We start from the raw sequence: 24673 nt of genomic DNA on the forward strand, positions 1-24673 counted from the left end.
GAACAAAGTCAGAACCAGGACCACATCTTGCAAATGCGGAGAGACTCCAACACCACCTGTGTCCCCATGACCGTCCCAGGTGCTACATAGAGGCTTCCTGTACACGCACCATACCTAACAGTCCATCACGGCTGCTGTCGTCACCCAGAGACAGTCAGCGCGATGGCTCACTTCCGCTGTTTACACACCGCTACGGACACACTGCGCGCATGGTGGAAGGGACCTCATGTCCTGAGATCTGGGTCAGACCCCACTGGGTGGCCTTGGATGGGTCACGTACCTGGCCTCACTTTTTTATTTTTTTCGCCACAGAAAGAAATTTTAGGTGTATCAGAGGGCAGACTCGTTGTCCCGTTTTTGATGCTTTTCACTTTGTACAAATTGGCTCAAAATGTCTATGCTTTTCATTGGGTTTTATTATACAAATATTTATATATATATAAATATATAAAAATATAAATATAATATATAATAAATATATAAAACATATATATAATTATAATATATATAATATATAATATAATATATATAATAATATATTATAAAATATAATATATAAATATATATATATTATATATATAAATATATATAAATGTATATTTATTATACAAATATTTATTATTTATTATACAAATATTAAAAATAAGACAAGAATTGTCACAGACTTATTTACAGACAGAAGGTTAACATAGCAGAATGCAGTCTGATGTTACAGCTGTGACTGAAAACACCCGTCCCCGCTTCCATAGCAGGGCGTGGAGGACAGTCCACGGAGCAGGCTCTGATGTGTAGAAAAGGGGGGAGAGGCAGACCCCCTGAGATCCCTGCTCAGGGACACTTGTTCGAGGAGGAACTAGAAGAACGGGGTCACAAGGCGCCTCAGAGCCAACTCCCCATCCCCGGCCTTCCCTCCCACCCCTGAGCCTCCGTGGCTCCAAAGCAGGCGCACACACACCCATTCACAGAATCCTGACCCGGCTGGGCTCAGGTTAATGCTCCTTGGTGAAGAAGTACGGTCTCAGGCCTACGTATGCTTTACATTTACCGATGTATCCAACAAACTTGCTCCTGTGGTTACTTCTTCCGTTTTGTTTCACGTGACAATTGCTAAGCTTGGTTACTTTTGTGTTTTTCTTTTCCATTGGATTTTTACCCATAAGTTGATAGAAGAATGAAGCAAATCACTTTACTAGCACCTGCCTTTTCTCCCCCCTCCGAGTAGTTTCTAACTGTTTTAACAAAACCATCTAAATATCAAAATGTGGGCAGAGTGGCTGTTTTCCTAAGTTGTTTTGCTGGAAGGATCATTGCTATAGGTAGGCCTTGCTTCCTGTGAGTTACAGATCTTTTTAACCGGCTAATAAAGAGCAAGGTGGAGGCCGGTTTACACTAGAGGTACTGATACTAACTAGTAACTCGGATTTTACAATCTCTCAGAATTGGAATATAAGACTTTAATTGTAGAATTTTGCAGCCATCCGTTTACCATAGATTTGGATTCTGTGATATTTCTAGAAATATCATGTGAGCTGCTAACAGGTTTAGAAACCGGAAACTACCTGAGCACCTTCGCTGACCGGAAAGAGACATCGGCCGCAGGGCCGGCCATAGGCCGGTCGGGACCCTGCAGGCGCTGCTGTGTCTGCCAGCCGGCTGTGCTGTCTGTCTGTCACAGGTGGGATGGGACATAAGCCGTGAGCCCAATGCTAAACCAGCCTTGTGGGATCTGCCCCATTTCTGATCCATATTTCTTTGGCGTGGTTCACACTACCGTGGCTTCGAAGGGTCATGAAAAATCCCTCATCGGTAAGGAACGTGCAATGCAGGAAGCCTTGGGTTCACCCCTCCCAATCCGATGAATAGATTTGTTTTCACATAATACCCTTTATTCTGAGTTATTCACTTTTTATAGAGCCTTCAAAATAAACGCACGGAAGTAAAAACAAAGCATAAAGTACTGACTAACCAGTAAACTTTAATTAAATAATACACAAATATTGTATAATATACAATATTATATTATATATTATATATATAAATTATATATATAATTAAATATATATAATTATATATATTATATATATAATTATATATTATATATATATAATATTATATAATATACAAATTATATAATATTTGTATGTTATCTGTATGTTAAAATTGCCCTGATTCCCCACTTACCTTCAATGCCTTTGCCATTATTATGTTTGAAAGGTCGTACCTTTTATGAGGAGCCACACGAGTGAAACGCTCATTAGGCACTGCTATGGCCTGAATGTTTGTGGCCCCCCAAAATTCATCTACGGAGCCCTAACCCCCAATGTGATGGCATTTGAAGACGGGCCTTTGGGGGGCGACTGGGTCATGATGCTGGAGCCTGCATGGAGGCATCAGCGCCCAGGGAAAGACCCAGGAGCCTTGCTTTCTCCTGCTCTCCCTGGGTGCAGGTGCACTGAGCGCTCAGCCATTTAGCCCTCTGTGGTATTCTTGTTACAGCAGCCTGAGCTGACTGAGACCGAGCGGGGTAGAAAATGGTCACTGGGTGTGTGCTGCCGGCGGATCGGAGCTGACAGCGTGGCAGCGACTTCCCGGTAGATACAATTGCTAACACCATTCCCACTTCAAAGATGACCGAACGCAAAGTCAGCAGGTAGCGGCAGGTGGGCTGTGACCCAGCGCGTCCGCCTCTAGAGCCTTGCACCGCAGCCCTGAGCTGAGCCGTCTCCCACAGGGTCCCCTGGCATCGCGTGAAGCTCAGGTGCAGGGGCTGCGGGCGAGGTGTCGCCGTCGGCGTCAAGCCACCGATCCTGTGATTACAGCAAAGGGGGAGCTGCTGCGTCTTCACAGAAAGAGAACGCAGCGTCTCTACCACCCCGCAGCTGAGGAAGCCCTGCAGGGCAGCCTGGCCCCAGCGGGGGTCACGTCTGCGAGGTGGGGTGCGGGCGCGGCCAGGAGTCCCCCAACCCCGCCGTCACACTGCCTGGAGGCGTGCCTGGGTCTACACGCAGCGGTTGGGCAAACTGGGGTGTCTGGAGATTTCTTTCTTATAAAATTGTCCTGTGAAGCAATCTCAAATGTTTAAGTTTTGAAAATACTGCATTGCCACCTAAACTCTCTGTTTTAAAATGTATACATTTAAAACGTGTCTTTGCATAAAGACCAGCATCAGCGGGTGGAAGTCCCGGTCCTCCTAACCCTGTTCCCTCCGTTTTTTGTTGGCGGCACTGGGCTCTTTCATTTCTTCAACTGCTTGTGCAGCTAGCGGCCTGCGGTTTCGTTCTATCTTCCAGTCACCATGTCTTTTGACCAGCTACATGCATTTACACTGAAAATGTATCTATCGCTTTGTTTGCCATTATTAGTAATGAAATATTTGATAATATCAAAACATTATGATTTATTAGTGATTCTCCTATAGGTAGATATTCACAGTGTTTCTCAAATTTTGAAAATGTGAACAATCTTACCTTGATCTATCTTGTTCACATCATGTCCTTTGTTCCATCCCCCTCTCCTTCTTTCCTGCCTTCTTTATTGGCTTATTTCCTTCTCTTTTTCTGTCTTTCTTCTTACCGAAGAGGTGAAATCATTCAACAAAGACCTAATGTCCATAGACATTTCAGAATTAAAATTTATCAAAAAGGAATGTTTACCTTTTACCTTTTTCTATAGATTTTAACTGTTTCCAAACTATTTTTTCTAGTATATATTCTGTAAGAAAGTAAATCGAGAATGTTGAACTGCCGTATGTTGATAATTTTACAAACAGCTACAGCTAGTCATAACCTCATAGGGCCACCAGTACAATGTGATTTCAAAAACCCAAGATATTACTCACTTCTGAGCTTTGTGAACTAGAGGGTTTTTCTGTTTTATGCTGCTAGAGCCGTGAAAACAAAGCAAGCTTACGAAACCTGAGATGCCTGGAAATCCAGCGAGCCTTTTGTGCAGATGTCGTGGGCTGGGTGGGTGCTACCCGCCTGGGCCCTCCCAGATCAGAGGGTGGACGGCTGGGCACCGGGGGCCCACCTCCCTGTGAGGCTGCCCTCTCCACCGCTGCCGCCCCATCCCCGCGTCTCCTCACAGGGCCTTCGCCCACCTCTCTCCCGGAACTCTGTTCCCACAGCTCTCACCTGCTCCTATCACCCTCCCACCCCGCAATGAACACTGTCATGGTTCCCTGCGTCCTCAGGACCCTGGAACCCTCTCTCCAAACACATCATTCTCATTCTTTCTCATCACTCCACGCTTTGGTACCTACTGTTCCTCCCCGCAGAAGTTTCCTTTGCTGCACAGCTCAGGAGCGTAAGAACCACATGAAGCCCAGCCCTGCACTCTTCCGAGAGCCCCCAGCTCCCACGGCAGAGCTGGCTCCTCCTGGGCGACCCGAGCACCCTGCGCACGTCTCCACCGTGGCATTTCTGGTTAGAACGTAATCATCTGTGTTTGCACCCCCTCGTGGCCCCCGACCCCCCATCTCCTTGTCTGTCTCAGCTCCGGCTGCGCTCGCTCAGCTGCTGCTGGGCTGCTCTTCCTTCGCACTTTGGTCAACAGCCAGGGATTCCCAAGCCAGCCCCCTCCCCCCGATCCTAGGAGCTTTCCACACAGACCGGAGCCAAGTGCGGAGCAGAGCCCGCCTCTCCAGGTAGCTGCAAAGTATTGATCACACCACGACGCTGTGCTTTGCTAAATCTGGACAACCGCAGGCTGTTCAGTCTCCAGCTCTCCCTAAATTCCGTGTCCAAATCCTTGTCATTGCGCTCTGGGGCTCTCCTTTGTGGAAAGAGAGAGATTCAGACCTAGTGCGTGTGTGTGTGCGTGTGTGTGTGTGTGTGTGTGTGTAAAAGAGAGAGAGAGATTGAGAGACAGAAGATAGGTGGCTGACCCACACCAACCCTACTATCCTCCCTGCTGCGTGAAAAATGAATCAATGGTGACTTAAAGTATTATCTATATCATGACAACTTGCACTTTATAAAGACGAATTTTTTAAGAAATTAATGCTCAAGGGAAGGGGTTTATAGTGCTGGGGCCTGGGGCTGGCGTGGGTACTGGTTTAACCAACTGGAGTGAAGGCTCTTCCTAAACTCTTGGAGTCCCATTCCAGAGGCAGACGTGTCCAGACGTGTCTTCTCCACCTGGCACACAACACCCCCCAACTCCTCCTCTTCTTGGTCGTGGTTTCCAAGGTTTGCCAGAGTCAGATCTGGGGGTACAGTAAATGCCCCTCTGGAAGTGAGTCACAAACAGTCTCAGAGGAGATTGAAAGCCTGGGGTTCTGTAAATGTTCAGTCAGGAAGGTGAAGACCAAGTCCCAGCTTGTGGTCTCGGGCAAGTCACCATTCTGAAAATCAGTTTCTCTCTAAAAATAGAGCTAATAATATCTCCTTTACCCTATTCTCATGATTGTCTTGAGGATCCAATGAAATAATTAGCATGACAATGCTTTCCCAGGAAAGGTCTTCTGTCACTGGGGAAGCCATCCTTTGGAGGATGTGCTGACACAGAGGAACCTGGTTTCTCAGTCTGCACCTTCCCCAGCCCCCTGGATGAATGGCTGTGAGTTTCGGGGACCAGCGAGCGCTCCTCCACATGCACCCACGCCCCTCAGGATTAGAGTTTCCAGTTAGAACGCATGGCATTGGTTTAAGTGGAACCAGTGACATATTTGAGTTCACACTACAATCGCAGCCCGTGACAGATGGTAATTTGTATGCACCCTAAAACGGGGGCTTTCTGCTGCAATTCTGGCTTCTACCCCGGTAGAACTCAACTCTGTTGAGTTCAGTGAGCAGTTAATGCCGTGACTCAATCCCTAGAGTTGCGACATCTCGGACACAGCTGGGGCGAAAAGGACTCTGGTGAGTGTGCGCACACCTGCAACAAGGCGTCTCCCTGCCACAGGGAGTCACTCTGCGACAGACGCACTTCAAACTGGTCTGCTCCATCCTTGTCTTTCATGATGCAGCCTGTTGGCTTTGTTTTGAAAGATGACACTATGTTTTGAATGTCTGGGTCCCCCCAAATTCACATGTTGAAATCCTAACCCCCAGAGTGATGGTATCAGAAGGTGGGGTCTCTGGGAGGTGATTAGGTCATGAGGGTGGAGCCTCTATAATGGGATTAGTGCCCTTCTAAAGAGACTGCAGAGAGCTCCCTCACCCCTTCTGCCTTGTGAGTACACAGGGAAGGTCTGCAAGTCAAAGGAGGTCCCTCACTCAACCAGGCTGGCACCCTGATCTCAGACTTCCAGCTTCCAGAACTGTCAGAAATAGATTTCTGTTGTTTATAAGTCACCCAGTCTGTGTCATTTTGTTATAGCAGCTCAAACAGACTAAGACAAATGGCTTATATTTTTCCAACTGATCAGTAAATATTTAGGAGTACATAATACGTGATAACATGAGGAGTTCACAGAATAGGAACCATCATTCGTGTTGCCAAGGGACTCATCTTCTTCTCGCTATTGTTATCCATTCATTAAATCCATTCATTTAACAAATCCCCTCTCTTCTGACACCCAGTGGGTGAGACGAAGATGAATAAACACCATCCTTGCCTTCAAGAAACTTACCATCTTTTATCATAGTAACAACAGCAGCTACAGCCAAAGCAAGAAAACAAGGAAGAGCCACCAGCGATGTCAGGTGAAATGTAACCATCATCCATGTTCATGGTCCAGGACCCAGGACGATTGGCTGGAGGGTGGCCATGTCCATCCTCCAGAGGATAATGACCTCCTGCTGAGGGCTGGAGTGACCTTGGGAGTCTGAACAGAGAAATGGTGGGTTTAGACGTGAGGCTTGAGAAATCTTTGACATCTAAATAGAGGGAGAGAATGATGTGAACCAAAGGGAGAAAGTACCCTTGGTGTTCAAGGGACAGTGAGAAAATAAAATGTCTTAAGCTAAAGGTCACATTGAGCAGGAGTGAGACTTAAGACCTGAGATCATCTGTAACGAGCCTCAGAAGCCCGGTAGGGCAGGCTGACGCCTCCGATGTGACTGGTTCCAGCTCTCACAGACTGATGCAATGCTCTCTGAACTTCACTTGTCTCACCTGTAAAATGGCCATGATTCACGAGTTTGTATATGAAATCCTTTTAACTTTGGATTATGATATGTGTGCAAGATGTTATAACGATAATAATAGCTGTTAATGGGATTGAGTTGATTTACTGTTGAGCAGTGGTATGAAGTAATAGATGCAAAATAGTTTAAAGGCTCTTTTCATGTGGGAGGAGGAAGAGGAGCAGGACTGGCGCCAGGAAGGGGGAGGTGACAGGAACTCAGCTAGGGGGAAATTGGGACCTGGACCCAGGCAGTTCTGAGGGGAGAAAGGAAAGCGGGTGGATGTCTCTGCGTCCTCCGGTTGGGATTTATTTGGGCGTAGCCTCTTGGGAAGCTTTGATTCGTACACACCTCTTGTTTCACTGGCAGGCAGAGGGCACGAGCCTGAAAGCCTTAAGGGATGGATGTAACCACGCTGGAGTCCAATCCCGCAGGGCTGTGCACATGAAAGGTCAACCCTAGTGTCCTAAGTCCACGCCCTGAGACCCGAGGCAGGTGATGCTGTACGATGAAGGGCAGGACCGAGAATGCTGCTCTGTGGCTGTGCTGGTCCCCACCCCGTCCCTGCCACAGGACTGGTTGGCAGGTGCCCTGAAGACTAAAGCTTGGTGTTACTGTTGATAAGATTACGAGAGACACATTCTTAGATTTCTCTAAGATGGTTTTCATGTAGTTGGGAGTCTGGGAACAGTCCACCCGGGCCCGGTCCTGGACCCCCTGCCTATTCCCACGTCTGAAAATCGAGGGGCTTAAGTGGTCATCCAGGCCACGTCTGGTTCTGTGTCCAGTGAGGCCAAGAGCCCTCGTTCTGCTGTGTTCACTGCTGGGGTTGTGCCTTTGGTGATTGATCCCCCATATCCATGGGGGGCCGCAGGTTCACGGCTGACCTGCCCTTACCAGGGCCCCACGTGCCCACTGCTGGCTCAGCTGCTGGGAGCTGGGTGCCAGGGTCAAAGCAGCCCCCTCCTTCCCAGCCCTGATTGGCCTTTGTTTTAATTGCCTCCATGTTTAATTGCTTTTCTATATTATTTTGCTTAATCAGGAAGAATTTTTTTAATGAGCTAGAATGATCTAATTGGGCCTAAATGTGATTACCTTGTAGCATTGTTTATTGGTGTGTAAACAGTCAGCAGATCCCAGAACCGGTTATGAATAGGCTGTGATGCAATGAATGTTTGGGTTTTTGGAGAGTTCAAGTTGCTTGTAATTATTATATGACTTTGGAAGTATAATTTTTTAACCTGAATTTATTAATCATTCTTTTTTGTTAATTAATTAATTAATTAATTTGGGGCTGTGTTGGGTCTTCATTGCTGCCCGCAGGCTTTCTCTAGTCGCGGCGAGCGGGGGCTACCCTTCGTTGCGGTGCGTGGGTTTCTCATTGAGGTGGCTTCTCTTGTTGCGGAGCACGGGCTCTAGGTGCACGGGCTTCAGCAGTTGTGGCGCACAGGCTTCAGTAGTTGTGGCACACAGGCTTCAGTAGCTGCGGCTCGTGGGCTCTAGAGTGCACACTCAGTAGTTGTGGCGCACGGGCTTAGTTGCTCCGCCACATGTGGGATCTTCCCGGACCAGGGCTCAAACCCTTGTCCCCTGCATTGGCAGGTGGACTCTTAACTGCTATGCCACCAGGGAATCCCCTACTAATCATTCTTTACAGCAATTATAATAGATCTACCAAATGATCATCATATTTTTTTCCCTTTTTTTTTGTTGTTACTGCATAAGATGTTACATCAATTCGCTTTGGCAATAAAACATAAAGCAATTGGAATTATTTAACTTAAAAAGTGAAAGTCCTTCTTAGTCATCAAAATCCCACTTGTTTTTCCAAAGATAATCACTGTTACCCATTGGGTCTATACCCATTCCACACATTTTTCTGTGCATTTACATATGTGCACATGTAAATGTACAATGTATTATTAGGTTTGGATTTGCATTGTTGTGCATAGATGGGATTAGCTGTTTCTGCTAGTCTGCACAGTTTTCAGTTCTACCTCTTGGTGACTCTGCCTTGTCAAGACATACAGGGCAGCCCTAGAGTGTTTATGATAGTAGTCTGACTGGTCCACCACTGGCGGTTTTCCATTTTTCATTACACACAATGTGGCATTGAACTGCTGTGTGCACATGTGCGATTAAACACGTGTGGTGGCTGCCAGGAGTTGGAGTTGCTGGACGTGTCATCACTGCCCAGTTCCTTGTAAGCCTGCAGAGCCTGCTACCTCTGCCTGTCACCATGGGCAAGCCACAGCCTCCAACTCCTGTCCTCTGTGTGGGGGGCCCGCTAGCTTCCCCTAAAAGACCACAGTGGGAAATGTAAGTTTCCTTTCCGGTGTTAGTTTTGAGAACCAAAGAAATGCTTGCTTTAGAGAGTGGTCCAAGCCTGGGAACACCTAGTGATTGGAGGGTAGCTGGAGACTTGATCATGCATGTGATGTTTTTATCCATAAAGGCTCCAAATTGCAAATTGCATTTACTGGAATCCTTTTATGTCGTTAGTGAACATGCTGAAAGCAACAGCCTCTCGCTGAGATCTTTAGATGAAGCTCATGTTCTGAGGAGCGATATTGCCCAGGTGATCTGAGAGAAATACAGAGGTCAGAAAGCCCAGGTGTGGAAGGGGGAGTCGACCTTCTTAATTGTCAAAAATATGTCCCAACCTCCTAAGTAATAGAAGTCATCAGGCAAATATGTGATAGGTTCAATTCAGAACACGCAAAGAAGAGGGATGTATGCATTTCAAAATGAAGAGATGGATGATTCCAAAACCTGCATCCACCCCCTTCTGATTTCCTGTCATTTCCTCCGAGGGTTCCCTCACTCATGGTTATCCCTTCCTTATCTACCTTATAGTCTCTGTCTTCTGAAAAGGATCCTTTCTCTTTTCTCTGTAAAACCAGAAGTAGACATGAATTTCATAGCCATCCAGGAGGTGAGTTATCCCCTCATGAGCGTATTCTAGAAGGAAGAATGTACACAGGGGAGGGGTTTACTGAAATATCTTTAACTTGGCACAGAGGGAAACAAGCCCTCTATTGAGGCAGGACAGAGTGACCGAGAACCCACGACATACAGGCAATGGTTCATCTCCACCCGATCGCTGAGCGATGGGATGTGGCTTCTACTAATAGGTACAGACGAGACGCATGTGCAGAGCTGGCGAGGACACCAGGGCCGGGGCCACACCCAACATGGGCGCAGAGACACACTCTACTCTTTTGACCACCACACATCCCCGAGGTGCCCAGGGAACTACAAAGAAGACTTAGAGAGAGGCCTTCTCACACAGCCAGCCCCGATCGGGGGTCCAGGAGAGTAGCAGAGTCTGGTCAGGACCTTCGATTCCTTCCCGAGTCTCCGAGTCAGTTCCCTGAGGAGGATTTGCTTCTAACTGTGCCGAGGAGGCTTGTCTGGCTCTTCTCACTCAGTGTTGTCACTCTGAGGAAGAGGCCCTGTCAAAACATGCACCTCACTTTTTAACCAAGCTCACATAGAGCTTTCAGAGAGAGAGAAAAGGCAAGAAACATTTCTGCTGGTAGACAATCCCACAGTCATGACTCAGGGTGCCAGGGAGGTACACGCCTGTGTCATCTGAGCAGAACTCAGTTCATCAAAACGTCCCTTTAGATGCTCAACATCATTAATCATTAGAGAAATGCAAATGAAAACTAAAATGAGGTATCACCTCACACGGGTCAGAATGGCCATCATCAAAAAATCTACAAACGATAAATGCTGGAGAGGCTGTGGAGAAAAGGGAACCCTCTTGCTCTGTTGGTGGGAACGTAAACTGATACAGCCAGTATGGAGAACGGTTTGGAGGTTCCTTAAAAAACTACAAATAGAACTACCATACGACCCTGCAATCCCACTACTGGGCATATACCCAGAGAAAACCATAATTCAAAAAGAGTCATGTATCACAATGTTCATTGCAGCTCTATTTACAATAGCCAGGACATGGAAGCAACCTAAGTGTCCATCGACAGATGAATGGATAAAGAAGATGTGGCACATATATACAATGGAATATTACTCAGCCATAAAAAGAAACGAAACTGAGTTATTTGTAGTGAGGTGGATAGACCTGGAGTCTGTCATACAGAGTGAAGTAAGTCAGAAAGAGAAAAGCAAATACCGTATGCTAACACATATATATAAATGGAATCTAAAAGAAAAAATGGTTCTGAAGAACCTAGGGGCAGGACAGGAATAAAGATGCAGACGTAGAGAATGGACTTCAGGACACGGGGAGGGGGCAGGGTAAGCTGAGACGAAGTGAGAGAGCGGCATGGACATATTCACATGACCAAATGTAAAACAGACAGCTAGTGGGAAGCAGCCGCATAGCACAGGGAGATCAGCTCGGTGCTCTGTGACCACCTAGAGGAGTGGGATAGGAAGGGCGGGAGGGAGGCGCAAGAGGGAGGGGATACGGGAACATGTGTACATGTATAACTGATTCACTTTGTTGTACAGCAGAAACTAACACACCATGAGGAAAGTGATTTTACTCCAATAAAGGTGTTAAAAGAAAAAGTCCCCGTAACAGTCAGATCCTCAGGAAAACCACTGCGGCAGGGACATGGATGTCCCCAACTCAGTGTGTGACACCTGCTGAGAAGGTCACGGGGCCAGCCGGGCAGAAGGTGGTGGCGCAGGCTGGCGCCCTCTTGCCATCAGCCGCGTCCTGCTCGCCCTGGGAGCGCTTCTGGGCAGAAAGGCATCTGCAGAGTGATTCCTAGTGTCACTTAGGCGACATTCAAAACCGTAAACGTGCATGTGCTGCGTAAACAAACAGAGGTGAGAGCTGAGTGAGCTCACGAAGCAGGAGGAGCACCGTTCGCATAAAGACGGCTCCCTGGCCGGGAGTTCACAGCAAGGGCCGTGGAAAGGCACTGGGGACCGAAGGTATTTTGGAGCAAGAGGAAATATCTTACAGTTTCAGTACAGCCCTATTATTATCAGAGGACCTGAACTTCAGGGAGGTACACGACCCCACAAATGTTCACACCAGTGTTAGCTAAGATGGGTCCGGCTAATCTAGTGATAAGGCATCTATTTACTAGTATTTCATGAAAAGAACAATTCTATTCTAAAACCATTATATTCTGATTTCAAAATCAATGATGTCAAATCTATATGGAATTGCCTTAGGAGGATCTGACAGAGATGAGACCTAGCAGGACCCTGCGGGCTCCTGGGCGTGCGAGCCTTTCTTTCCACTCCAGCCTCCAGGACCTTCCCCGAGTCCCAGAGGGCAGGTTTAAACAGTTGCTAATCCGGGAAGGGAGGGGATGCAGAGACCAGGGAGGGGCGGCCAGGAAACAGTAGTGCAGCCTTGCGGCAGGGCCTTCCGGGCCTCCTCTCCAGTGATAACACTTTACACTGTCTTTAAGCTCTTTAGGATGTCAGCGTTCTTCCTACCAGGGAAGGACCGCCCGAGGCTACATTAAAGGAACCCGAGAAACCTATCAAGAAGATCCCCTGAGACCAGATTGGAGGAGTACAGACCCTGCACACACCCTGATCTTAACAGCAACCCCATCCGTGAACTATTGCTATAAAACTCCTCATCAAATCTTCCCTGGTTGGGACACACTGTTTCCACTGGCAGGAGTCCACCGTGTCCCCCTTGGCCTGGCAAAGCAATAAAGCTGTTCTTTTCTACTTTACCCAAAACTCTGTTTCCGAGATTCGATTTGAAACCAGTGCAGAGAAGCTGAGTTTTCGGCGTCAGAGACAGCAAGTTTGGATTTCAGAAAGTTAAAGTAATGGAAGCCGAAGGCAGGAAATGTCCACCCAGCCCACTCACCTTCACCCGACTCAGTGTCTGGATTCGGAACACTTGTGTGGGCTCACACCTCTGTCTTGGGAGGACCAGGGCTCTAAATTCTGACCTCTAGTGATCAGAGTGCAGGTCTGCGGGTATAGAAGACATTGGTGTTCGCCCCTGATGGAGACGTATTTCTGAATCCAGACGATGTGTGGGTGTGAGCCTGCTATGAGGATGGTTGGGGGCATTTGCCTTTGTCACATAAACGTTAAGTTTATAAATTGTACTGCACACAGAAGAACCACTGGTGTTGAGAAGAGTTTCTTGCACTTCTAGCATGTGTGTGTATGTTTGTGGACATGTATGCATTTGTGTGAGCGTGTGTGCGTATGGGCATGTGTGGGTTGTATGAGTATTGGTAGAAGAAAAAGGCCACAAAACAGATTGTCCTCAAAGATTTTGTCAGTGTCACTGGCTATATGCTGCTCTAAATAAAATCACAAATTATAATTTGTATTAAAAGCATATTTTAAAATATTACAAGGTAACTTCAAATTAATGAGTCTAGACTTTAATACACACAAAAATATACCAATTCTCATGCTAATTTTCAAACTTCATTGTTCAGGGTATGTGCATATTTCTGAATTGTTCTGTTCTTTATGTATTTGTATGGGTAAATCCTTATTAGGGAAAAGAATAAAATCTGTATGGTTGCAGTTTATAGGCTGCCTGTGTATTTCATGGGAGGGTGTGTGTTATCTCACTTCAAATCGCATTTGCTAAGCACCCTGACTGTTTTCTCTGTGTTGAGGTATTGCACAGGAAGCAGAGGGCGGTGTCTTTTACAGGATTTATGGCAATACTGTGGGGGACCCTCAGGGTGTCTTCATTTGCCTGACACACTCCACCCGCTACCCATTAGGACTTGGGCTGTTACTGCCATAGACTAGATTTAACGAGCGCCTCTGAATTTGAAGGTTTGCTCCAGAAATAATAGCTTCAACAAGGAGATCCACAGCTCTCTCCACTTTCTAATATTCTGGTTCAGCTTTTTATTCTTAACCAAAATACATTATCTCCTTGACAACACGGATTATTTTGAAATAATCTTGGTATTTTCTTTTCCAACTAGAACAGTCGAATTTCCTAATACTGAGACAATCTTTCAGAAAACCTTGAAGAAAAGTTGATAGATAAATTCTAACTGTGCAGTAAATAAGAAACTGTCTTCTGTTGTTCTACCAAAATAAAATTAAGCTGACATTTAAAAACATCCTTGTCATCAACAGACTACATTTTGTTATCAGTGAAATCACATTCTTTCCAAGAAATTGTTACACATCTAAAGTATTTCTCACTTATTAAGTTGTTTCTTAATTGCATCCAAGTGTTAAAGAAGACAATAATCTTACAAATTGGTGGTAATTGGTCAATTTAAATATCAAGGGCACTTAGTTTTACCTTCAAAACTAGACATGTATTTTAAAAAGTTAAATAGCTTGGATTTCAAAATAAATTAACTCAACAATTAAAAGCACTTTCTACTTGTCCATCATGGCCCCTCATATCAGGATTTCTGCGTGAAATCCTGTGTAGTCCTTCGTGTGCAGTTGCCTATTTGTAAACGTAAGTCCTTGTTTTAAATGTAAGAGCACAGAGAAGAGGGTTCTTGTCAATCTCCCTCCTCAGTTATTCAAGCTGCTGTTGTGTTGTTGTCTTGTCCTTTAGAAAATGAACCTGAAGGAGAATTGGTGAAATCACGTCCGTGGGCATCTCTGAACTCTGACCGACTGAAGGAACAAAATTGGACCCAAAGAGCACCTGCCGGGCCACTGAGTTCAGGTACCTGCCGGCTGCTCTCAAGGGACTGAGGACAAGGGTCCCCTTCCCTGCACCCGCCACGTGCTGCCGAGTCACTACTCCCATCCCAGCTTCTCGGTACTTCCAGGCTTCGGGGAGGTGTTCAAATCCTGTTGCGCATCCTTTCCAAATAGACAGTTTATGCTAAAAAGAGCCACTGGCAGTTAAATTAGATGATGCATATGTTGTCCTTGCTACTAAAGCTATACGGGGCAGGGAAGACGCCTGCATCCTTCGGGGTGTTTGGGGGGGTCCCCGGGATCCTTAGTGCAGAGTACACGGACCCTCAGATGCAAAGGTGTCATTTTGAATCACTGCCCCCAAATCTGTACTTGCTACAGAAGTAACGGGTTAATAAGGTTTACCAGTTATGGCTTGGAGACTGGGGATGGGCCTATACCAAATGATGGCTTCCGGGCAGCACATTTTTTTAGGGAATCTCATAGGCTGGAGTCTCCATGACTGTAATGTGAGTCAATTCCCACCTCTGCAAAGCTCAGCCTCTGAATGTGTGCAGGAAACTGACTTCGGAAGCGCCGGTAGGATCTTCTCGATATCCGCATTCAGGATCCATTTTACACATGGTACTTTGCTGGGGAAAAATAGGACGATTCCGGTGCACTGGTAACTTCTGAGGACTCTGGAATGCCTTTGACGGTTCGCTGCGCGATCGTAATTTATTTGTCTGCCGACTCTCCCATTTGCCTGTCTGATCATAGAGCTACTTACTCTGCGACGTGGAAGTTCGAGGCTAGGATCGTCTTCCACGTACTGCAACCTTGTGGGCGCCGCAATCTTTAAGAGCTTTATGAACTGGGATAATAGGTCACAGTTGCTCTAATTATTTTCTTGTCTATATCTTGTTCACTTTCCCCAAAGAAACCCGTTCACTGGTTCCGTCTGGGGAAGGCATTATGTTTAACTGTCATTTCCCTGGAGTTAAAAAAAAAAAACAAAAAACTATGCACATTGAGTGTTAAACTAATAGTTGACTTTAAGGTCAGCTGAAGTTTCTGAACTGTAGTCGTTTCATCCACAGAGGTTATCTTGTCTAATCTCATTGGGTTTTAGTCATAAATTAAAGAATGCTCAGTAGAATAGTTTATATGGGTCTGAATAGACATTTCTAGCATGGCGTTAAATGTTCAACAGTTTAATGATAGTTGTCAGCATGGAGTACTACACAGCATTCAAACACAATCTCACCAAGAATTAAACAAGAATAGATAGATGGATAGGTAGACAGACAGACAGAGAGACAAATACGCTAGAAATCCATGTTTGCACTCAACACGCGTGGCCTTGAATAGGCTTCTGGTGGAGGCAGAACACTTGATTTTGAGACGTGTTTCTCAGTGGTCTGGACATATTTACCCATTGTCTCATCCTTTGAAGATCAGTGTTTGGCCCTCAGGGGATAATCAATATATATTTGCTTTAAGTGTGTCATAAACACTTTAGTCCCTGGGCGATGAAAGAAAACAGTAGATTGAAACAAACAGATGAGCATTTTTAAATGGGAACACTGATGTGGCGTAACAATGGTTTCTGGGACAAGGGATAAATCTTCACATGATCATCTATAAACGGAAAAGGTGTGAATCACCAGTTTGCTTAGGTCAGGGCGGGCCAACTCTTTGTACAAAGGGCCAGGTAGTAAATATCTTAGTCTTTGTTGGTCCTGTTGTCTCTGAAGCAGCCACTCGATTGTTGCGGGAAAGGAGCCAGGACAAGGCGTGAGCAAGTGCGCAGGGCTGTGTTCCAGTTACGCTTTATTCTCAAAGTCGGCAGCAAGTGGACCTGGCCCTCAGGCAGGAGTTTGCCAACCTCTGGTAAATATCTAAATGAAGAGGTCCTAAAAGCCCCAGTCACTTTTGGAAAAGTGAACATAACTCTTACTCTCTCCTCGAATTTTATTACTTGCAAACTCACCCAATAGAGTCTATGATTATTGCCTGCAGGGAAGTCGCTCCCCAGACAAGCGCTTGGCTGGTGTGTGAGCTGAGTAGTCAGGATGGAGCCTGCACAGAGCCTGTGAGAAGGCAGAAGAGCAGCTGTTTCACCTGCAGAAGGCCGGGCAGGCCCATGAAACCCACGGGATTTGGAGAGGAGAAAATTTTCTAGTGATTTCATGCCTTTATCAATGGCCTGCCAGGAAAGATCCAGAAATCGTCCTGAAAGTGGTGTGGGTATAAAATCGAATTAAAACCCATCCCCAGAGGCCTCACCCCAGCTGCACACGCAGAGTTAATACGCGCGTCAAGCCTCAGGGCGGAGAGAACTACTCCATCTACTCCATTCAGCGGATGTGGGTAGGAGTCACCAGGGCCATGTGCAGGGGCTGAGCTACGGTGCAGGCAACACCACCCAATTTGGTAAAATGTGATCCATTCAGTCTGTTTTTCCAAACACCCTGTAACTCCAAACATATATATGGATATATGGAACATACATAGGCGATAAAACACGGACTACGAAAGACTTCTCTTGAATTGCAGCAGATTATATATCAGAAGCTTGATAAAGGGGTTAATCTTGGAGAATACTTTAATGATGCTGTAGATTATTTTCCAAAAGGCTAGCTGATGAATGTCTCAAACTTTTTATCTTATTTGAGATGTGAATCGGTAGCATAAATCATTTCGTTAAAATGTGGAATATTAACTGGTATTTTCCATGGAAGTGATTTGCTAGAATGCATGTATCTTTAAAGCAGTACTTTGGCAATTAATAAATTATTTTAGAACAGATCAGAACAGGAGAAAATGAGCCATAGAATCACAACCTAGGGACACCCCCCTGCTGTGGCTCCCTAAGTAGTTAAGAAAAGAAAGGCTGGCTAGTCCCACTAGTTTGATGTCAAGTCAAAGAAATTTGGGTAAAAGTTGGAGGCATCCCAACCGGGGAACAAACCCTAATTCTGCCACAGGATCTGTGTGACTTTGGAGAAGTTATTTCACTCCTGGAATCTGAGCCCCAGTTTCCCCATCAGTTAAATGGGCATAATGCTTTCTTCTTCACACAACTGTTATGAGGGTTAAATGTGATATAAAGTGTGTAAAGCACTGAATTCTGTCCTTGAGACACAGAAGGTACTTTAGTGTTTCGATCAGCTGTGTTGTTTTTGAAGGGGACAGTGGGTTGCCTTTAAATATCAGATTGTAGCAGCTTGAGTCACAGCCTTGCCCTTCTTGGGCCTGGGGGGTAGCTCCTGAAAGGATTAAGGTGGATCTGGCCTCCCTGATTTCTTGGAGGAAGAAGCTCTTGGAAAAGGGGGAGGAGCTGGCAGGCAGTTGATCCAGAGACGTCACTTCTGGATTTGAAGTACAACCTACCCAGGGCTTTCCCCCTCTATCCAGCACCTTTTATCCAAAGCTTCTCGGTGTCAACTTGGCATTCAGAGAACTGGGGGGTTCCTGACAACACAGATGATGTCTTACTCATACTCCAAATTCTTTCTTTCTTTCTTTTTTTTTTTTTTGGCTGTGCTATGCGCGGGATGCAGGATCTTAGTTCCCCGACCAGGGATGGAACCCATGCCCCCTGCAGTGGAAGCGCGGAGTCTTAACCGCTGGACCGCCAGGGAGGTCCGCATACTCCCAATTCTTAGCACGGCTCTGGCTGCGTGCGCGGGGCAGTTGATGTTAGTTTCCTCAATGAATGGATTATTGCCCGCGTGGAGATTTGTTATTATGTGCTTGTAACATATAAACAGAGGTCATATCAGAATGGCCTCTAATAAATGTGACTGAGTGTGAAACGTAGGGTACAGAACTTTCTTTTTTCATGCCCCAACATTTATGTAATAAAGGTATGTGTATATATATATTTTTCATGGGGTCAAAAGTGGCAGGAATATTTACTTTTCACTTTATGAGCGTGTGTGTCACTATACATTAAACGCAAGGTGACGCTCTCTCTCCACCAAACACCTCGCTTAGATGGGGTGAATCTTGTTTGTCCACCTTCTCTTTGCTTGGCCTCAACCCTCCTGCAAAGTAGACGGTCATCAATTTGCAAACACTAACCCCGCTGATTGGAGCCCATCTATTGCCTGAAGTGTTTCTGAGTCTGTGTTTCTTATGGGCACATCTGAAGGGAGGATATCTAACCTACATTGAAAAGCAATAAATGAATATTTTTTAAATAAAAATTGTTAAATAAATTATTGTAAACTTCATCCATACAAATTAGTGTATAATCGTGTGCACCTCTGTAACACGTTTTTTGACTCAGCTGCTGCACGCCAGACATTATAGATACAAAAAGTGGAACTAGAGAATTCTGCCACAGACCTGTTCACATTTAATCATTTAACAGGGAGGGGATACGTATACCCCCCGAACCCCACACACTGTGAAAGGAGCTATAAAAGTGGTATGCGTAAAGTGATAAAGTGTAACACACCCTAAAAGTGGGAGAATCTCAGTGTTCCTGGGGGGGCATGTGGATTCCTGGAGAATTAGCACCTGGGCCGCGGTCCACGGGGACCCACGTGCTTTGCAGACAGCCATGGGTACTCCAGACCTCGCATCAGCATCTGCAAAGATCCAGAGGCCTGAGTGCGGGAGCAGGAGGGGACGCAGGGAGCCATGAGTTGGGGGTGAGCTCTGTGGACGGTGAGACCACCTGAGCAAGTTTAAACACGGCAGATCGGAGCAGACCTGCCCTCAGAAGATGGTCCAAAGAGTCTGAGTGGTGGGGGAAGGTCACACCGAGGGCAGGGCTGCTCGGGGTGAGGAAGGAGAGGGTGGCTGTAGAGGCACGAAGGATGGTGTGCAAATCCAGGTGAGACACAGATGCTGTCACACAACCACTCGGGAGCCGTGACTGTAAAGTGTTTCACAGCCGGGACTTGAAAGCAGCAAGAAATGACACGCTCAGTCCTTCAGAACCTCAGTGTTCTCATCTGTAAAACAGGAGGGCTGTGCTCTGCTTTGTCGGGCTGTGGAGGACGGCCTTAAACAATGCCCGTGACACGTGGAGCTAAGGGTCTCGGGCCTGTAGCTCAGACCCCTTAGATTGTAGTTATTGCGATCCTCATTCATAAAGAGCCAAGACACATTCGCTTCGCCGTAAAAGATAAGGCAGAAGTAATCTGACTTACATCTGCGTTGTGCTTTCTGCTTTTCCAAAGTGCCTTGTCTGGCCACGCAGCTGTGTAAAAAATGAAGAAGCGCTCCACGAACTGATGTAGGAAGATTTCAAGGATATTTTGTTAAAGAAAAAAGCAAGATGCAGAAGCGAAACAGAAGTCTGGACTGCACTTCTATTTGCTGTATTTGCATAAAAACGTCTGGACGGATGGACAAGAAGCCAATAGAAATGTCTCTGTGTGTCGTCCCTGTACAGAGCAGGCAGGATTCAAGGGAGTTTCCATTGTTTTTATTCTTTCATTTATTCATTTTGTACACATTTTTTTTTTTTTTTTTTTTTTTTGTGGTACGTGGGCCTCTCACTGTTGCGGCCTCTCCCGTTGCGGAGCACAGGCTCCGGACGCGCAGGCTCAGCGGCCACGGCTCACGGGCCCAGCCGCTCCGCGGCACGTGGGATCCTCCCGGACGGGGGCACGAACCCGCGTCCCCTGCATCGGCACGCGGACTCTCAACCACTGCGCCACCAGGGAAGCCCTGTACTCATTTTTGAGCCTTGCAAATATAAAGGAAGGAAGGAGGAAAGTCTAAGGAGGAAACCCAACAGGAAGGAGGAAATGAATGAAGAAGGAGAGGAATCCTCATGTTGGGTTCCCCAGGCGATGACGGTACCCACAGAGCACAGCCACTTCTAAATAACTCTTCTGTTTCCTGCACTTACATTTCATGCATGCTCTTCTTTCTAAAATCCTCTAATTTAAAAGATGTTTTACAAAATATAAAACAAGAAGCTATAGCATTGCTCGTCCACTTTTTCAGTAATAGAGTTATAATTTCAAGACCAACTTTTCAAAATGATTAAAAGAGTTTTCTAAAATACCATTCGGAAGATATCTATGCATTGACAAAAAGCTGAAAATATAGCAGCAGTCATACTCTTTAGGATTTCTTTCGAGTATAAAAGGAAAGTGATTTTATATCTGAGTTGTGTTTTTTAATGCAGCAAAAGGGCTACAAAGAGCGTATTATGGAGAAATGGAGGTGTGTGAATATGGACTCTAAGTTTTCTGATGTGACTGAAACACTAGTAACTTACTTCTTTGTTAAAATTACTGTCGGTTTATGTAGGACTTTTTTGCTCCCTTAGGAAATAAATGTTGAGAGGTTGAGGTGTGAGTAGCTCTGACGCCTACAACCTGCTTTCAAAAGGCTCAGGAGTACGTGTGAGCCTGTGACAGAGCGTGTGTGTATGTGTGTGAGTGTGTGTGCGGGACTCATGTACTCACCAGTACTAAGCAGTGTGTATAATACGGTCCATGAAGGCACAAGGCAACTTTACTACATCCATTGTTCTTAAACATTTATTTCGTAAACATTCGTTTAAAATGTTACGTGTTGAGAGCAGAACTCAACACCCCCTTTACTATTGAAGTAAAGACAAGCTGTCCTTTGGGTGGAGTTCTCTGAGCCTGGCTCCCGCTTCCCCCAGGGGGGCTGGTTCCCCACCCATCGGGGCTTCACTCCCGGGGTCACCTGTCGGGCAGTGGCCGCCCCTCCACAGCGAGAGACTTTCCAAGGCCAAAGCCTTTATTCATGACAGAGCTGCAAGTGAACTCTGAGGACAAAGTACCCCCTCACTTGGCCTTTACTCGTTTACTGCCGGATCGAGTACCATAAACTTTACACCAAGAGACTCATGATCGTGTGCACGCGTGGGGGTGCAGTTGCGAAGGCCCGCGACACGGGAAATTCCTCCTTCAGAGAAACAGTGCGTCTGCCCTCCTGAAAATTGTGTCTGTCGCCTATAAATAGCTCATCTCTTTCTTTCATATGCTCTGAAGTCGCTAAGCAAAATGTCAGACTTTTGTGAATACTGTCTTTCTTTTAACTTATTCTCACACAGAAAGCAGAAGGAATTGTTAGTCGTTGAGCCCTTCTTGCGCTAATGGAGCCATCACGCTAGGCCTCTGTCACAGGAAGGTAAGCAGAGCGGAAAGAGAACTTGCTTACCTTGGGGTCAGGTGCCGGGCTCGGGGTGCGTAGGAACCGCGCCGAGGCCGTGATGCCTGTGCACTTTGTTCCATGATGTACAAGCCACCTGCAGTCACACAGGGTGTAGAACGAGGCACAGACGGCCCTGGGACGTGATGGGCTGGAGAGGAGCTTATTCAAAGGATGTAAAACTCAAACCACAGGGAAGAAGGAATGAAGGCGGGGGAGGAGGACGATCAAAGATAAAAATACGAACCTAATTCTGTAAGGAACAAACAAACCAAATCATTTACCTTCCTGACCTCCAACACTCAAACGGTGTTATTGCATCATTATGATACAGCAAAACAATTATTCCCAACTAGCCAAATTTATCCAGAAAGGCTACATTGCGTTTGCTATTCTGTGTTCGGTATCCATAGGAAAATTATATTTATATACAATGTAGGCTTATATCTTTAAATTATAAAAATATGTGCAATGCTGTAGAAATACATTGAGGTTATATTTGCTACATTAGATGTTAGCTGGCTATGAAAATCCTGAGGGGGAAAAATTTATGTCTCTCGATGAACAAGATAAGCAACAATGTTGCTTTTCTTCATTGATACTATAAAATTGATACCTGGTCACATTTTCTTCTTTGTTGTGCTTGTCCGCTGGTCCGCTGGTCCCCTTGACAGGCTGAGCCGAAGGATGGCGTCCCGCGACGGCAGAGTCATTTTGTTGGTTTGTGTTGTTTGGTGTTTTACCTTTCACGACTACAAGCAGATGATATAAATTCTATTTCAGTTATAAATCTTTAAAATTCTTTGTCAGAAATTCTCCACTAATGATTTGCTCTTACGGAAAATACAAACAAGTGGAAGTTGGGCAAGTGGGACGGTGGTCAGCACTTAGAGGCGGTTGGGCGGCTCCCGCCCCCAAGAACTGGAAAAGACGACGAATCAGATCAGCCCAAGCGCCTATCACAGCATAAATAGGCAGCCAGAGAGTCACAGAATGTGTCCGGTGACTGTGACATTTGCTCTCCGCTGAATTAGTCAGGACGGACCAGGCTATTTCACAAGTGAGTCAGGGATAAACCCAGGAAGCATAACGCGATAAAAGTTTATTTCTTGCTCCTATCACAGCGCTGATGCAGCTCCGGCAGCCCAGGCCCCTTCATTCTGTGGGTCTGCCATCTGGAACCAGAGGTTTCCAGGAAATCAGTGGGGCCTTGAGAAGCACAGGATGGGCGGAGCCAGCTTAAACCTTGCATTACTTGGAGATCAGATTCCAGACCTCAACCCTGCCCGGAGGGGAGCTGGCAAGTACAGACCCCTAGATGGGGACCCAGCCCTGGGCCCATGCCCTCCCAGGGCAAGTGGGCAAGGTGGCAGAGACCCGGACCCCGCCCGCGCACACAGAAACGCACGTCCCACCAGTGTCCCTTCCCTGGTTCAGTTCCGTCTCCATAAACGCCACTGGTACAATCTGGCCTCATGGGTCTGCCTCCCAGGGAGGGGCCTGGACCCAGGTTCTGAACGTCATTTCTGTTGCCCTCGGACGCGCTGCCTTAAACCCTGTGAACTCGGAGCTTGGTTAATGCGGGTTGGGCCTGTGGGTAAACAGCCCTGAGAATGTCTACTTCTGAAAGGACAGGCATGGGACCCCGGCCTTGAACTTGAGTTTTTCAGAGTCATTCCGGAACCACTGACCTTAGAATCACCTGGGGAGACTTCTTTTCTCCACAAAGTTGTGAGCTCCGTTCATGACCTATTACATCAGCGAGGGCCTGGGGGACCATTTTTAATAAATACCCACGGATTCTTATGGGCGCATGGATGGAGCGGCTGTGTCCTCACCAAGCGTGCGAGGCCGCCTCGCCCGCCCTGTGAGCCTCCCTGGGTGCTGGCTGCCCACCGCCTTCCTGCTTCGGAGCCGTGGGCCCAGTGAGCCTGGTTCTTTTTGCTTCTTTTAAGTCTCATTACCTGTGACCTGGCGGATATAATTACTCATCCTTCACTTTAACACTTCTTTTTTACTTTTTATCTTTTCATTATGGACGACTCAATACGAGTGGCCAAGCGTGCTTCATCTGCTCTCCCAAACATGGGTGACTTTGAAGTAAATCCATGTTAGTGTGTCATTTTATCCAGATATACTTCAGTATGAATTTTTAAAGTATAAAGTTTCCTTTTTGTAAGAGCATAACCACCTATCAAACCTTTAAAAATAGTCTTAATTATCATCAAATATCCAGGCAGGATTCAAAATTCCCAGATTGTCTCACATACTTATTTGTACTTATGCGTCTGAATCAGAATCCAGATACCATCCACAGGGCCTCTTGCTGGCATGGCTGGAGCCCCTCCTTGGACCCCCGTAGGTTTCCCTCACTGCCCCACCTTCACACCCGCCTCTTGTCACCCGCGCGTGGTGAAGCTGGGTCACTTGTCCTGTAGAGGGTCCCACCATCTGGACTTTGCTGATTTCATCCCTGAGGTGACGTGGATCATGTTCCTCTGACCCCTGTGTTGCCTACAAGCGGTGGCTGGATTCGAGGCATCATCAGATTCTGATGTGACTTGTGTCCTCCTACTTCTTCACGAGAGGGAAGCATGTAAGGCCTGCGCTACCCCTTCTGTGATGTTACATTGGTCGGGGGTCCCTAGTTATCAGCCAATCCGTCTATTATCAGGCGGCCCGCCAACCTTCTCAGTCAGTGGTGCTCATTACCCAGACTCGATAATTCTTCAGGTTTACAAACTGACGTTCTACCGGTTCCCTTCGTGGATTAGCTAGAATGCTTTCATAAAGAAAAGTTCCTTCATCGACAGTTTGGCTCCTTTTGTATAAGAAAGCAAGATCCATGCTTCTGAGCCTTTACCCCT

General features: G+C 46.4%; 1 protein-coding gene across 26 annotated transcripts in view; it reads left to right on the plus strand.

Moving 5' to 3' along the window:
* Positions 1–24673, plus strand: part of MYT1L (myelin transcription factor 1 like) — a 405663-nt gene that overhangs the window by 125170 nt on the left and 255820 nt on the right. For 24 of the 26 annotated variants that reach the window (XM_067008255.1, XM_067008270.1, XM_067008258.1 and 21 more), the window contains exon 3: positions 14581–14694. The exons of the other annotated variants lie outside the window; for them this stretch is intronic. The gene's annotated coding sequence lies outside the window, so the exon portion shown is untranslated. The remainder of the gene's footprint in view (positions 1–14580; positions 14695–24673) is intronic. 26 annotated transcript variants of the gene reach the window in all.

The sequence above is a fragment of the Kogia breviceps genome, chromosome 11 (assembly GCF_026419965.1).
Source record: "Kogia breviceps isolate mKogBre1 chromosome 11, mKogBre1 haplotype 1, whole genome shotgun sequence".
Lineage (NCBI taxonomy): Eukaryota > Metazoa > Chordata > Mammalia > Artiodactyla > Physeteridae > Kogia > Kogia breviceps.